Genomic DNA, 14,785 nt, shown 5'->3' with positions numbered 1-14,785 from the left:
GTGTCTGTCACCATACAAACTGAATTGATCTTGTCAGGAGATTGATTAAACTCAAGACAATGTAATCAATTTACAAGGGGCCATCTGTCTGCTAACTGAATCAATAAGGTACAGAAAGCAATTTAAAATGAGACTCTTTAAGACTTTATGTCATGTATCCCATGATGCTTCAGACGGTCAAGTTTAGGTTTCCACAAGGTGCAACTGCATCTTCCTCACTTGCATCCAGCAACACATGGGGCTAGTGATTACCCTGAGGGTTCAATAGCTTTAACTGGTTTACATGGTACAACCAGTTTTACCAGAGTCTAACAAGAGTTTGTATACAAATGGATTTGTTTTGTCCAGTTTATTTTGGGGACAAAAGTGTTCTAGGGTAGTGAATTCGGAGTAAGACAGTATTCCCTATCTCACACTCCACAGGCTCTATTCTCATCAAAATTTGCTTCACTTTCCTTCATTCTTGGTTCCACATCAACTGCATCGATCATATGGGCAGCTGGATAACAACTTGTGGACCCTTACGTTATACCTGGTTTCTCAAGTGCTATCAAGATGATATATGGCCCAAACACTCAAGTGCCCTCAATGTTAGGTCATGTGCAGAGGGGAGCTCAGCAGAGGCAGGGAGGCTATCAGTGTTTGCGGGAGAAAACACTGAAGAATTCTTCAACCGAAACGTTGTCATAATAATAATAATAATGATCGCTTATTGTCATCCCACTAAGTATTTGTGCTACCCTGGTCAAGAATTAAATTGAAAAAGTAATTCCAAAGCTTAAAAACAAGACTTCTGGAGCAGATGGAACCTCAGCCAACATTCTGAAATGCAGTGGACATACATTGTTGGCACAGCTGCACAACTTTATATTCTTCAACAGGGAAGAGGAATTCATGTAGGGATCTCAGCGACGCTATGTTCATGACAATAATCAAGAAGAGAAACAAGTTTTCCTGAGATAACTACTGGGGAACCCACCACAGGGACAACAATTACAAGGATCCTTTCTCTTGATGGCCAAAGTGCTCTTTCCAGAGTTGCCATGCCATTTCCACCTATCAAGAAGCACCACAGACAAGATCTTCACTTCACGGTGAATCCAATGAAAATTTCAGGAACAGCACCGCCCTCTATTCTTTATCCTGCTCATAAAAGCCAGAACTCAACAAAATATCAACAGCTTTTGATCCCAGGTTCCAGCTTAATTTTAAATGTTTAAAGACACACACTATACACAATTACAGGGTCTGCATCTTACTAGGAGAAAAGTTATTCAAAAGGGACACTTATTGCAGAGTCAGATTCGTCACTGGAAGGTTTTTTTTATTCGTTCATGGGATGTGGGTGTCGCTGGCTGGGCCAGCATTTATTGCCGATCCCCTAGGACATTTAAGAATCAACCACATTGCTGTGGGTTTGGAGACACATTTAGACCAGATCAGGGGAGTCACATGTACAAAGAACAAAGAAAAGTACAGCACAGGAACAGGCCCTTCGGCCCTCCAAGCCTGCGCCGACCATGCTGCCCATCTAAACTAAAATCTGCACTTCCGGGGTCTATTCCCATCCTATTCATGTATTTGTCAAGATGCCCCTTATACGTCCAGACCAGGTATGAATGGCAGATTTCCTTCCTTAAAGGACATTCATGAACCAGATGGATTTTTACAACAATCGACAATGATTTCATGGTCGTCGTTAGGCTTTTAATTCCAGATTTTTTATTGAATTCAAATTCCACCAACTGCCCTGGTGGGATTCGAACTCAGGTCCCCCGAGCATTATCCTGGGCCTCTGCATTACTAGTCCAGTGACAGTGCCACGCCACTGCCTTCAGGAGTACTGTGTGTAATTGTCAATGTCCCACTGCAGTCCAGACTGATCCCCACCATGGCTCCTTCATGTCTGTACATTTTCCATTGGGGAACATTCATCCCCCCCAGTGCCCCATTGGGGAACATTCAGCCCCGGATCTCCTGCAGCAGCGCGGTGGGGCCGGGAGGCGGAGTCTGGTGGGGCTGGGAGGCGGAGTCTGGTGGGGCCGGGAGGCGGAGTCTGGTGACCCTGTTGCTGGGCCTCTGACATCACAATGGGAGATGACACTCACTCAGCTCCAGCTGGAAACTAGGAAACGGCCAATAGGATTTCAGCCTGGAGCCCGGCCGGTTAAAGGGGAGGGACAGGGAATCAGAGAAAAACGTTCACAGAATAAGAGCGGGGATGTTCAAATCGCAACATTTTTTTTCATTTTCAGTTTAGATTCACGTCTGTACTCCAGCTCCAGAACATTATCTCTGGTTGGAGAATTGTTCAAACATTGCACATCAAGTCTGGGTCGACTTTGCTTCAACGACTCCACGAGTTTCTATCCATGTGAACTGAATTTATTCTGCAAAAGACTGAAAATAATTCAAAGATTAGACAGGGAATTAATAGATTAAATAACAAGTGTAAAAATATTTCCATAATAATTAAAGACAAATGTTACCTGTATCAGTGACTGATTCCTATTTATATTTCATTTATTACATTAAATATTAACACAAACACTCACTCGATCTGTTTCGGATACATCCAGTTCTTTATGAGAAATTCAAAAGTGGGATAAGAGTCATCTGTGAAGGAGTTGGATTCCAGGGTTAGAACTTTCAATGACTTGTTTGCCATTAAAGCAGAAGCGAGATCCTTGGTACAAGAATCTGTAAGACTGTTATTATCCAGCCTGAGAATCAGAGAGAGAAAAATAGAGTTAACAAGAATCTTTATACATTTCCAGTGTTTATTAAAAAACGCTATAAAAAATAAAAATGACTTTCGGTGGCGGCGATGTGCTGAACTTTAATTTAGGCCCTTTTAATGCGTAAATCGATACCAAACTAACAAAAACAAAACCACCCTCACCCCAAACCACCAGCATCCAGAGGAATGTCTTCGAACCAGCCACAGAGCCAGAAAATAGTAATAATAGTTGGGAGAGGAGGACAAAGACCTGAGCAATGGCGGACCGGCAGAATTGCCAAATCAAACGCTGGCCAAACCAACGACGGAGCAGTGGATGCAACTTATTTCAATTGAGCTCAAAAACACAGGGTGCGGGATTCTCTGAGCCCTCGCCAGGTCGGAGAATCCCTGGGGGGGGGGGGGGGGGGGGCGCTCGAATCCCGCCACGCCGCTCCGACGCCGGGACGCAATTCTCTGAGGCCCCGCTGCATGTAGAATCGTGGCAAGTGGTTGTAGCGGGAACTCTCTGGTGGCTCAGCGATTCTCCGGCCTGGATGGGCCGAAGTCCCGCAAGCGTGACCGGATGTCACGCTGCCGCTGCTCTAATCTACTATACAAAAGCGTCTACCAGTCATGGCCCGGCTGTGGCTGCGGGCGGTATGGAGGGAGGCCCCCCCCGAGTGGGGGGAGTGGTGCTTCCACACATACGCTGATGGGGGTTGGGGTTGGTGAAGGAGCGGTTGGGGTGACAAAGGGTGTGGACGGCCACGGCACGCCATGGCACAGCCGATCTAACGGCCCAACGCCATGACGGCGGACTCACTGATGGCCACCCATCCCGTTCCCTGTCGCGGCTGAGGCGTCCCGGCCGTCCTCCCGTGTGCCACACCCACCCCCCCTCCAACCCAGCTGGCGGCACCCACCAGCAGATAGGTCCAGGGCAGTACACACGGCAGCCCCCGGTGAGGGCAGTGCCACCAGACGGTGGTCCTGGCAGTGGGGACAGGTGTCAGGGCACCAAGGGGGTGGGGGTGAGGCACGTGCTGGCAACCGGACCGGACACGTAGCCCATGGCACCTGGTTGTGGAAGGGGAGTATGCCAATGATGAAACCCTGTCTGCATCCACCTGCAGATCGTATAATGTTTAGCCATCTTCCAGCGTTGTTGGCCACCGTGGTGGGGGACGCTGCCCTGCATGAGGCCCAGTGGGAGCTGGAGCAGGGAGGTAGTGGAGCCTGGTAGTGGAGCGGGCCACAGTGGGGCATGTGCAAGCTGCCAAAGCCGCAGGGCCACACGCCCGAGAGCCGCAGGAGGAGCACCACGACATGGGGGAGCCACAGCCCGATGATACCGAGGAGGAGGCTGTGCCACGGCCACGGAGGCATCCGATGAGGCCTCGTGTTTACCGGCGCCGCATGTCCTTTGAGGACCTCCCGGACAGGGCGTGCAGGAGGAGATTCTGGATGAGACGGGAGACCGTCGCCACATCTGCCACCTTATGGCACACCTGGCACCACGTAGGACTGGGGGTGGACATGCCCTCCCGGTGGGCGACAAGGTGACGATCGCCCTCAACCTCTTTGCGACGGGGTCGTTCCAGTCGCTGACTGGGGACCTGTCTGGCATCTCCCAGCCATTGGTACACAGGTGCATCCGGGCCATCACTGAGGCGCTGTACGACATCGCGGACGGGTACATACAATTCCCTGTGGACAGCGCCCACCAGGATGCCAGCACAGACCGCCACTGTTGCTCAGTGTGGTGATCCACTGTTTAATTGTGTGTGTGCCTGTATTAGGGGATGTACAGCAGTACCTGTACTACAGGTTCACCGGTAGCCCCTGCCGGCTAGCTCCGTCCATAAGGAGCCATATAAATATGTATGAATTCTCCTGAGCAACCATTCTACCAGCTGCAGTCGGAGAATAAACATCTAACTGTAATAAAGCCTCTCTTGTACCCATTTGTGTCTTTAGTACAATTGATAGCGCATCACTCAGATACCCATGGCCCAGGGGGCGATCTATGGAGTGCACATCGCCATGCGGCCTACATCGGATGAAAGGGCCACGTGCATGAACAGGAAGGGTACGTACTCAATGAACGTGCAGGTGGTCTGTGACCACAGGTTGACATTCATGCACGTCTGCGCTAGGTACACAGGCAGTGTGCATGACTCTTTCATATATTGGCCCAATTGTTCATCCCTGACATGTTCGAGGGACCCCCCCCCCCCCAGACGGCTGTGGGGCTGGTTGCTGGGTGACAGCGGTTATCCGTTGTGGTCGTGGCTGATGACGTCTATACGGAGGCCACAGACCATCGCGGAGCACCGCTACAATGATGCCCATAGTGCGACCAGGCGTGTGGTCGAGAGGTGCTTTGGGCTGCTCAAGATGCGCTTCAGGTGCCTGGACCGCTTTGGAGGGGCCCTCCAGTACCCGTCGGTGAGCGTCGGCCGCATCATTGTGGTCTGCTGTGTCCTACACAACATAGCCCAGCAGAGGGGTGATGTGCTGGAGGAGGAGGAGGGGGAGGGTCAGGACGAAGGGCACTCCTCTCCAGATGAGAGGGATGGCGAGAGGGGGGCCGATGCACAGGACATGGAGGATGGACGGCAACAGGATGCTGCCCGATGCCGCCGGCTGGGCCGGCAAGCACGGGAGGCGCTGATAGCCGCACGTTTCAGCAACCATGGTGGGTGGCAGGATTGATGGGCATGGGCACAGACAGCAGAGGTCGGCAGCTCGCCCTCCACCGACCACCCTCATCCCCCCACCATCCCTTCATGACACATTCACCTGTGGTACAGCGGGATGGGGGGTCACACGGTTGATGGTGTAAATGGGTCTGGTACAAGGCACGGAGGATGATGACAGCCCGCTCTGCCATGGGCTCTGAGCTCTACATTCTTCGACCATGTCTGACTCATGGCCACATCAAGAGCCTCCAGCTGTGGACCCTGCATGCAGCCTAGACACTGCGTCTCATGTCCCTGTCGTATAGATAGGTGCGGGTTGGCGTGGGAGAACCGTGGCGGGGGGGGTACACTTCACACTCACAGGATCTCAACATTCCGTCGCATCACCCCTCACCCACACTGGCATTCAGACCCGCCCCACCACCTCACACATCGGACAGAGGCAGCTTAGGTGTGAAAGGTGTTCAATATGGACGTCCTGTACATGTGCCCTAGCCCATTTGACAATTCTGTGCCTTACTCAGTGTGTACATTTCTGCCCCGTTTCCCCAGACGATACAGCAGAACTGGAGGCGGACTCCTGTGACCCCTGCCCTGTGACAAGGGTCCCCTTCGGCAGCCATTTCCCGAGGCGGCCCGCCTGGATGGGCCAGGCTGCACCTCGGGCGATTGGGATGGCGGCGAGCGGGGAGCAGTTTGGGGAGGGGAATCCGAGGTGCCGCGGAGTTCTGGGACCTCCCATGCAGAGAGACCCGGAACGGGCCGCATCACCTCCTCCTCCCTCGGGGTGCCCGGTGAGCCCCGGGCCTCTCCATGGGACGGGGGTGCGAGCGGATCCAGCACCCGGGGCACCCCCGTCACCTGGCGCTGCCAGTCCTGGAGGCCCACGCTGGTATCGACCAGGGTCTGAACGTTTGAAGCCATGAAGCTCTGGGAGTTGGCCATCCCTGTCTGGCTCTGTAAAACGCTGTCCATCACCCGGCCAATGGCGCCGATGCTCTCAGCGAAGGCCTGCTGAGACCGCGCCAGGTTGTTGAGCTCCTCTGTGATGTTCAGCTGGCTCTGGCTCATGGCTGCCTGTGATAGGGCAGCCCTGTCCTGGGCCGTGTGCACAGATAGCCCCAGGCCCTGCAAACTCAGTCCCATGCTCGACACCGTCGCCACCATTGCCTCCACCGCGGACGCCATCCGTGCGGTGTTGGCCTGTGTGGCACTGCTGACCGGCACCATTTCCTGCCCCTGGACGCGGATGTACTCCTCCACCTGCGTCTGCAGGTGCTGGAAACCGGCTGTCACCCTCTTCTCACATCCCTGGGTCCCTGACTGCATCGTGTCTATGGGTGGGTGAGGGAATTCCAGGAATCGGGACCTGTCTGGGCCGCCCTCCGACCGTCCAGCCCCTCGGCTGCTCCTACCTCCACCTGCTGTACCGGAGCGGCTGTGTGGTGCGCACCAGTTAGTGTCCCAGAAGCCTCATCACTAAAATGGCCAACTGAGGTGAGAGTCTCTGCGATGGCGGGGGTGGGGGGGGGGGGGGGGGTGGAGGAGATAGCTGTGACGTAACCTCAGAGTCTTCACTGGACCTGTAGTCGGGGATGCCCTGGGGTGCGGTGTCCTGTCTGTCCGTCCCCTCCATGTTGGTGTTGTGTTCTGTTCTTTCATGTCTGTCTGTCCCTTGTGCTGTGTCCTGTGTAGGCGCGTTGTGTGTGTCTGTCCCCTGTGTGCTGTGTCCTGTGTAGGCGCGTTGTGTCTGTCTGTCCCTTGTGATGTGTCCTGTGTAGGTGCGTTGTGTCTGTCTGTCCCCTGTGTGCTGTGTCCTGTGTAGGCGCGTTGTATCTGTCTGTCCCCTGTGTGCTGTGTCCTGTGTAGGCGCGTTGTGTCTGTCTGTCCCTTGTGCTGTGTCCTGTGTAGGCGCGTTGTGTCTCTCTGTCCCGTGTGCTGTGTCCTGTGTAGGCGCGTTGTGTCTGTCGGTCCCCTGTGTGCTGTGTCCTGTGTAGGCGCGTTGTGTCTGTCTGTCCCGTGTGTGCTGTGTCCTGTGTAGGCGCGTTGTGTCTGTCTGTCCCCTGTGTGCTGTGTCCTGTGTAGGCGCGTTGTGTCTGTCTGTCCCCTGTGTGCTGCTGTCCTGGATATTGGCCTCGTCGCTGGACTGGGCCAGAGGGCTGTTGTTGGAGCTGCCCTCCTGTTGCTGCTGGAGTCCCTGTTGGCTACCGACCCAGGCGCTTGCCGGGGGCGGTGTAAGCCTGATGGGTCCGGTTGATCTGTGTCGGCAGCCCGCCCTGGCGCTTGGCGTGGGCGGTGTCTGTTAGGTGGGCCCGGTTGATCGTTGTGTGGCCCTGCTACACCATCATGGTTCGGCAGGTGGGCGGGGGTGTGGGTCAAGGTAAGGGCCGAGGGGGGAGGGCCGAGAGGGGAGAGGGCCGAGGGGAGAGCACCGAGGGGAGAATGCGGAGGGGAGAGCGCCGAGGGGGAAGAGCTGAGGGGAAATATCTTAGAGGACAGTGCCGAGGGGAGAGTGCTGAGGGGAAAGGGGCCAGGCAGGAGGGGGGGGATCTGACTTGTTGGCGCGCCCCCAATCTCGGCATTGGCAATCTCCCGCTCCTCGGGTGTACCAGCTATGTCCAGTGCCCTCTGCTCGTACACGGTGAGGGGCCGCAATTCAGCTTCACCCCCTCTGGTTTGGGCCAGCTCTCGATGGTTATGGGTGCTCTTCACACAAATAACAGCATTGTTAGGTGGTCTGATGCATGCAGCCCAGCATTTGGGTGTATGTTGGCATGGGTGCACAGGGCACATGACCAACGTGGCTTGCATGGGGCGCTGCTTGACGTGGCGCCATCTTGCTGCGCTGGCGGTCTGCGTGCTCGCTTCGCTTTATGTGCGCCACGGCGATTGCGTAGCTCGCGTCTCTGACACTGCTCTGAGGCCGCGCCCGCACGCTTCCCACTGCACCCGTGCTAGCCTCATGTGGACCGGAGAATTGGGCCCTGAAACGACCGTTGACGCCGGCGTGCAACACTCCCGTTTTGACGCCGGCGTCAACACTTAGCCCCATTAATGGAGAATCCCGCCCACAGACTTTATAAAGGAGGACCTCATGTCGGCCATGAGATTGGCCATAGGAACTGCTCTGGCCCCATCAAGGAGGCATTATCATAGAAGTTACAATGCAGGAGGCGGCCATTCAGCCCATCGGTTTACACCAGCCCCTAGACAGAGCACCCTACTTAACCCCAGGCCTCCACCCGATCCCAATAACCCAGTAACCCCACCTAACCTTTTGACAAAAAGGGGAAATTTAGCACGGCCAGTCCACCTAACCTGCACTTCTTTAGACTGTAGGAGGAAACCCACCCAGACATGGGGAGAAAGCGCAAATCAAATATGAGGAACAAATGGACCTCTGGATCCACATTCAGAAATCATTAAAAGTAACAACAAAGCAAAGTAGCTCACAAAGCCATTAAAAATACATGGATGTTAGGTTATGACAGGATTTGTGCTCCATTTCCAACAACAAGCCTGTCACTCCCTCTGCGTGTCTGTGTGACAGGGTAAATGGGAGGATCTCCAGGGACAGGCTGCTTGCTACTTTCCCAATTCAGTGCTCAAGCACACACTTGGATTCCCATTTAGTAGAACTCAGACTACTAATTTTAAAAGGAACACATATTGAGCAGTCGACATCCATCTCATCAGTAGGAATTCTGTGTTGGTCAGGGTGAGAGCTGTCCATTGCAGGGGTAAGGAACACCCAGTATCCGCATCAAGCAGACACGGATCTGAAATTCTCAACAGTCTCCACATGGAGTGGGAAGAAATTGGGTGGGATTCTCCGATGCCAGGATTGAATAGGTGGTTTCTATGACCTTGAAAGTGGTGCTGGTCCCGGAGCAATTCAGATCCATTAACGGGCTTGTACCAGCACCACGTGAAACTATTGCAATTCCAATGGAAAGCAGCATCCGATTCGCTGGGGTCGCGATTGGAACTCGTGAGGCTGACAAGCGGCAGCTGCACATAGGCACTCCGTTCCCCACACACATTCATTCTAGCCAAGAAGATGGCACCTCAAAGAGCTGCACCTCGTTTTTCAGACACGGAGCTCAAGGCCTTGGAGTGTGTCGTGGAGGAGAGGTGGGCACCCTGTTACCTGGTGAGGGAAGGATGCTGCCGCTCGCCGCCATACACTGGGCCTGGGCGCAGGTGGCAATGGACGTGAGCACCACGTGCCCCACTGCCAGGACCGGCCAGCAGTGTCAGAAAAAGCTGCATGACCTCCTCTGGGCGGCCAGGGTGAGTGACCAGCACTGTACCCCTAGCACCAACCCCCATCCCACACACCCGTAACCCTCACTCACACTCAGGGCGACCGAATCCCACCCGCCGGCAGTCTGATTCCACCCCACCCAGGACCACATGCCAACACCTATACCGCCCGCCATATCCAGGTACCCTGCACACACATGCCACGAGCTTCACATCCCCTGTGCTGCCCGGGTCCGACTACCTCACACTGTGCATTTTCTGTCCTTCCTCTGTCTGAAGAGGTGGTGCACAACCGCAGAGAGAGAGAGAGAGAGAGAGTAGACTGGAGGGGGCCTGCCCAACCTTCAGCCCCTCATTGTCACAGTGCGGTGAAATGCACTGGTCGGTGGGCGGAGGTCGACATCGGGAAACCTTGAGCCCTCGCTGAGTTGCGGTGTCCCTGTGGCACACGTGGCATAAAAGCACCTAAACACCACCCCACCCTAGCACCCCACGGCCTAAACACCACCCCACCCTAGCACTCCACGGCCTAAACACCACCCCACCCTAGCACCCCTCGGCCTAAACACCACCCCACCCCTGCACCCCACCACCTCTACACCACCCCTCCACAACTCCCACCCCAGAACCCCTCCACTTCCACACTAACCCTCCAGCATCACCACCCCACCACCTCCACACAATCCCTCCATCACCCCACCCCTCTACCACCACCCCCCTCTACCACCACCCCCAACCGCGATCCAACCATGAGTCATGTCTTGTGTCTTGCCGGATCGCCTGCCAATGAGGCGGGCATTTCTATTGTTTCCCCCGTCCATGGCCACAAACATAGGACACATCGAGCAAAGAGGCGGAACCGGACAGCGATGCCAGCCCCCAAAGGGCAGCCCACACCAGTCCGGGGACGACACCGACTTCCCATCACAGCTGCCTCCAGCACCCTCCACCAGCCGAGAGACACTCACCTCAGTGGAGCATTATAGTGAAGAGGCTCCTGGAGCACTACTCGGTGTGCACCACACACACATATTGCGGTACAGCAGGAGGCGGTAGGAATCCCTACACGGGCGGATGGTCTGAGGGCAGTCTGACTCCTGGTAGTAGCTGCCGTCCAGACCGGTCTTGGGCTTCTGGAAAGGGCAGTCCCATCGATGCTGGAGATGCAGACACAGAGCCAGGGACTACATGAGGGGATTTCAGTAATCATTTAGCGCCTCCAGGTGCAATTGGAGGAGTCCAACTGCCTGCAAGGGCAGGTGGTGCAGACCATGTGTGCTACCCAGACCAACACTGAACGGTTGGTGTCTGCGGTGTAGGCCTTGGGATTAAGGTATCAACCGCGGCTCAAGGTGTCCAAAGCCTGGGACACTCTGTATGGGCAGTGGCCGAGGCATATGACAGGGCAGCCCTGTCACAGGCAGCTATGTACCTGGGCACCTAGACATTGCAGTGACGCTCCAGAGCTTTGACCAGACATAAAGGGTGTTGACGGCATTGCACGGGCGCTGGCTGACCTGAGCCAGTCACAGGTGGATGTGGCACAGTCACAGAGGGAGATGGCTCAGTCCCTGTGCCCCATGGCCACGAGCATCGAGATCCTGGTTGACATGAGAGTGGGCCTCCAGGACTGGAAGAGCCAGATGGTGGGGGAGCCCCTGGAGCTTGCTCCACCACACCCCTGTCCCAAGGTGTAGCCTGTGGGCCATTGGCCAACCCAAGGGAGGAGGTGATGGGCCTGTGCTGGGGATCGCGCATGGGAGGTGCCAAAACACTGCAGCACCCCCCCCCCCCCTCTTGTCCCTGGCACATCCGATGGGCAGCGGGCAGAACCTGGTGGCACCACACCACCCGGGACACCCAAGAGACTGTCAGGTCTGCACAGGCTCAGTCGCTCCATAGGACGGTCACCAAAGGGAAGCCAGGTCAAAGAGCAGGCATCGCAGCAGGCGGCCTCCACCTCTGCTGTGCTGCCTGGGGAACCAGCTAGATGTGGGGAGGTGGGAGAACCCATAAGGCCGATGTCAGTGAGATGCGCAGCAAGATGGCCTGGCCCTGGGGGGACACCCCAACTCCACAGCCTATCTCCTGGTCACCCTCCGCTACTCCCTCTAGCCCTGGCAGGCGCCAACCCACACCCCCACACACATCCCCCCCCCCCCACTCCATTTAGCTTTGGCAGTCGAACCCCCCCCCCCCCCATATATTCCCCCCCTACTCCATCTAGCTTTGACAGCCACCCCCTCCCCCCACTCCCACCCCTCCTCCTGTTTGGGGGCACAGAGGGAGAATTCATAATGTCTAATTCACCGACACCGTGCCGCCCCATACAATGCACATCAACCAGGATATTGGAGCCAACCAGGCCAAACACTGGGTAGAGTTTAATGGGGCCAAAGCAGCTTTATTTAAAAACAAGATGCGGTTTTGCATGCTGTCCCCAGCGAGACAACGGGTAACGTATGGTAACACAGAGCACTATTCTAACACGCCGGTGGACGCGAACGGGTTCATCCAGGAAAACGGGTTCATCCAGGAAAACGGGCTGGGAGGACAGCAATGACGGACAAATAAGAACTCTTAAACGGGACTTTTCTTTTTCTGGGCTGAACGTGTACACAACCTGGGGGCCAGAAAGCAGAGGTACATGGAAAAGAGAAATGGGGAAGAGACAAAACGGGCTGAGGACAGAGGGAGCTGCTTCCAGTGGCGGCCACCATGCTGGCTAGTATGCTAGAGTGAGGAAGTAAAAAGAGGGGGTGGGGCACGGCACAGCTCCCAAAAGGGAGGGAGTGCCTGGCAGAAGAGGGGGAATAAGGTGGGGGGAGGCAATAGGGGTGCAAGGGATGAAAAGAAGGGACGGAAAGGGTAGATGGGCTCGGGGTTCGGGGGGGTGAATTAAGTGGGGGAAGGTGGAACGCTGGTCACAACAAGTTGCACTTGGTGGGGGGGGCTGGAACAAAGAGGAAAATGGCAGCCATCTTGGATATCCCTCAAAGAGAAACCCCAGTGTGCAGGGGCGTGGTAAGTGTGGCTGATCCTGCCCGGAGAGGGGGGGGGGGGGGGGGGGGCAGAAACCCCAAACAGAATAGTCAGCCGGAACTTGAGGGGTCACAATTGCCCGATCAAAAGATCCTGAGTCTTCGCCCACCTGAAAAGTCTGAGGGTCGACATAGTTTTCGTCCTGGAGACATACCTGAGGGAGAAGGACCGACTTGAGAGTAAGGTGGAGCTGGATTGGACAGACGTACCAAGCTTGATTCGGTACGAGGAAGGTGGGTGACGGGGGGCATACTGTTCAGCAAAATGATGAACCTTACAGCGACAAACACAGTGACGGACTCAGGGGGATGGTACGTAATGGTTAGCAGCATCCTAGAAGGGGCACCGGTGCTGCTTTTAAATATATACGACCCTAACTGGGATGACGCAGGCTTTCTTAAAAAACACCATGGCGGAAATCGCCGACCTAGACTCCCACTGATTCATCAATGGGAAGTAGGGGGAGACTTCATCTGCGTACAGGACCCAATGACAGACAAACCCAGCCCCCTCCCTGTGCAGCTGGATCCTCGACTTCCTCACTAACAGACTGCAATCTGTCAGGATAGGCAATAGCACCTCCTCCTCAACACCGAGGCCCTGCAAGAATGCGTGCTCAGTCCTCTACTCTACTCCCTATACACACACGACTGTGTGGCAAGATTTAACCGCAACTCAATATATAAGTTTACGGATGATATGACTGTGGTGGGTCATATCTCAAACAACGACGAATCAGACTACAGATGGCAGATAAATCACTTGGTTGCATGGTGTACAAAAAACAACCTCTCTCTAAATGTCGGAAAACCAAGGAACTGATCATCGACTTCAGGAAGCGTTGCACTACACACACTTCCGTCTACATCAATGGCTCTGACGTGGAGATGGTCGATAGCTATAAATTCCTGGAGGTCACCATCACCAACAGTCTGTCCTGGTCCACTCACATTGATGCAACAGTCAAGAAAGCCCAACAACGTCACTACTTCTTACAGAAGCTAAATAAATTCGACATGTCTGCATCGACTCTCTCAAACTTCTACGGATGTGCCACAGAGAGCATCCTATCCGGCTGTATCACAGCTTGGTATGGCAACTGCTCAGCCCATGATCGCAAGAAACTGCAGAGTGTGGTGAACTCAGCCCAACGCATCACACAAGCTTGCCACCCTCACATTGATTCTGTCTACACCTCCCGCTGCCTCAGGAAGGCAGACAGCATCATCAGAGACCCCTCCCACCCAGGCATTGCCTTCGTCCAGACCCTTCCATCAGGCAGAAGGTACAGAAGTCTGAAGACCCATACATCCAGACATAGGAACAGCTTCCTCCCCACAGCTACTAGATTCCTCAAGGACTCTCCCGCGGACTGATCTGTTCCCTGTAAGAACACTATTCACAACGCCCTATGCTGCTCTTGCTCATGTATTTGCTTTGTTTGGCCCTTGTTCCGCACTGTAACCAATCACTGTTTGTCGATGTATCATTTATTCTTTTTTTGTCTACTATGTACGTACTGTGTACGTTTCCTTGGCCGCAGAAAAAGACTTTTCACTGTACTTCGGTACATGTGACAATGAAGCGAATCAAATCAAACCAAATCAGGGAAATAATTGGCAATGGTTAAGGAACTGAACACCTCATGGAGTAGATGGAGGGGTGGGGGGTAGAGCCCTGGATGTTCAACCATCTGAGAGAGAAGGACTTCTCTTATTCCAGGTCCACAAAGTCCTAAATTGGTAATTTGATGCTTCCAGGAGGTAATAGGGGTGGCATACTCAGCAATAGTAATCTCCAATCAAGCACCACACGACATCGACACAAGGTTGGAGATGGGCCGGGCTCAGATCCTCTCCATGGAGGCTGGACACAGCCATCTGCGTTAACGAGGTGTTCTGCAAAAGAATATCACACGCCATTGACGGATATGCAACTTGCAACCAAAATGGAAGGCCTCACCCTCTACGTTTTGGGAGGCACTGAAGGCGGTGGGTGATAAGGGGGAGACAGTAGTAGAGTATAGGGCACTCAGGGACAGGAAGGAAAGGGT

The 14,785-nt window shown here is 54.6% G+C and overlaps 1 long non-coding RNA gene across 1 annotated transcript in view; it reads right to left on the bottom strand.

Annotated features, from left to right (window-relative positions):
• Positions 1–1,784: 1,784 nt before the first annotated feature.
• The window catches only part of LOC119966864, a 38,908-nt gene continuing 25,907 nt past the window's right edge, over positions 1,785–14,785 (bottom strand). Inside the window, exons 3-4 of the long non-coding RNA XR_005460866.1 lie at positions 2,556–2,723; positions 1,785–2,400 (exon numbers count right to left, since the gene is read on the bottom strand). This is a non-coding gene — a long non-coding RNA (uncharacterized LOC119966864). The remainder of the gene's footprint in view (positions 2,401–2,555; positions 2,724–14,785) is intronic.

Source organism: Scyliorhinus canicula, chromosome 6, assembly GCF_902713615.1.
Source record: "Scyliorhinus canicula chromosome 6, sScyCan1.1, whole genome shotgun sequence".
Lineage (NCBI taxonomy): Eukaryota > Metazoa > Chordata > Chondrichthyes > Carcharhiniformes > Scyliorhinidae > Scyliorhinus > Scyliorhinus canicula.
Note: the sequence above shows the minus strand (reverse complement) of the source record. Positions and strands in the feature narration are given on the sequence as shown.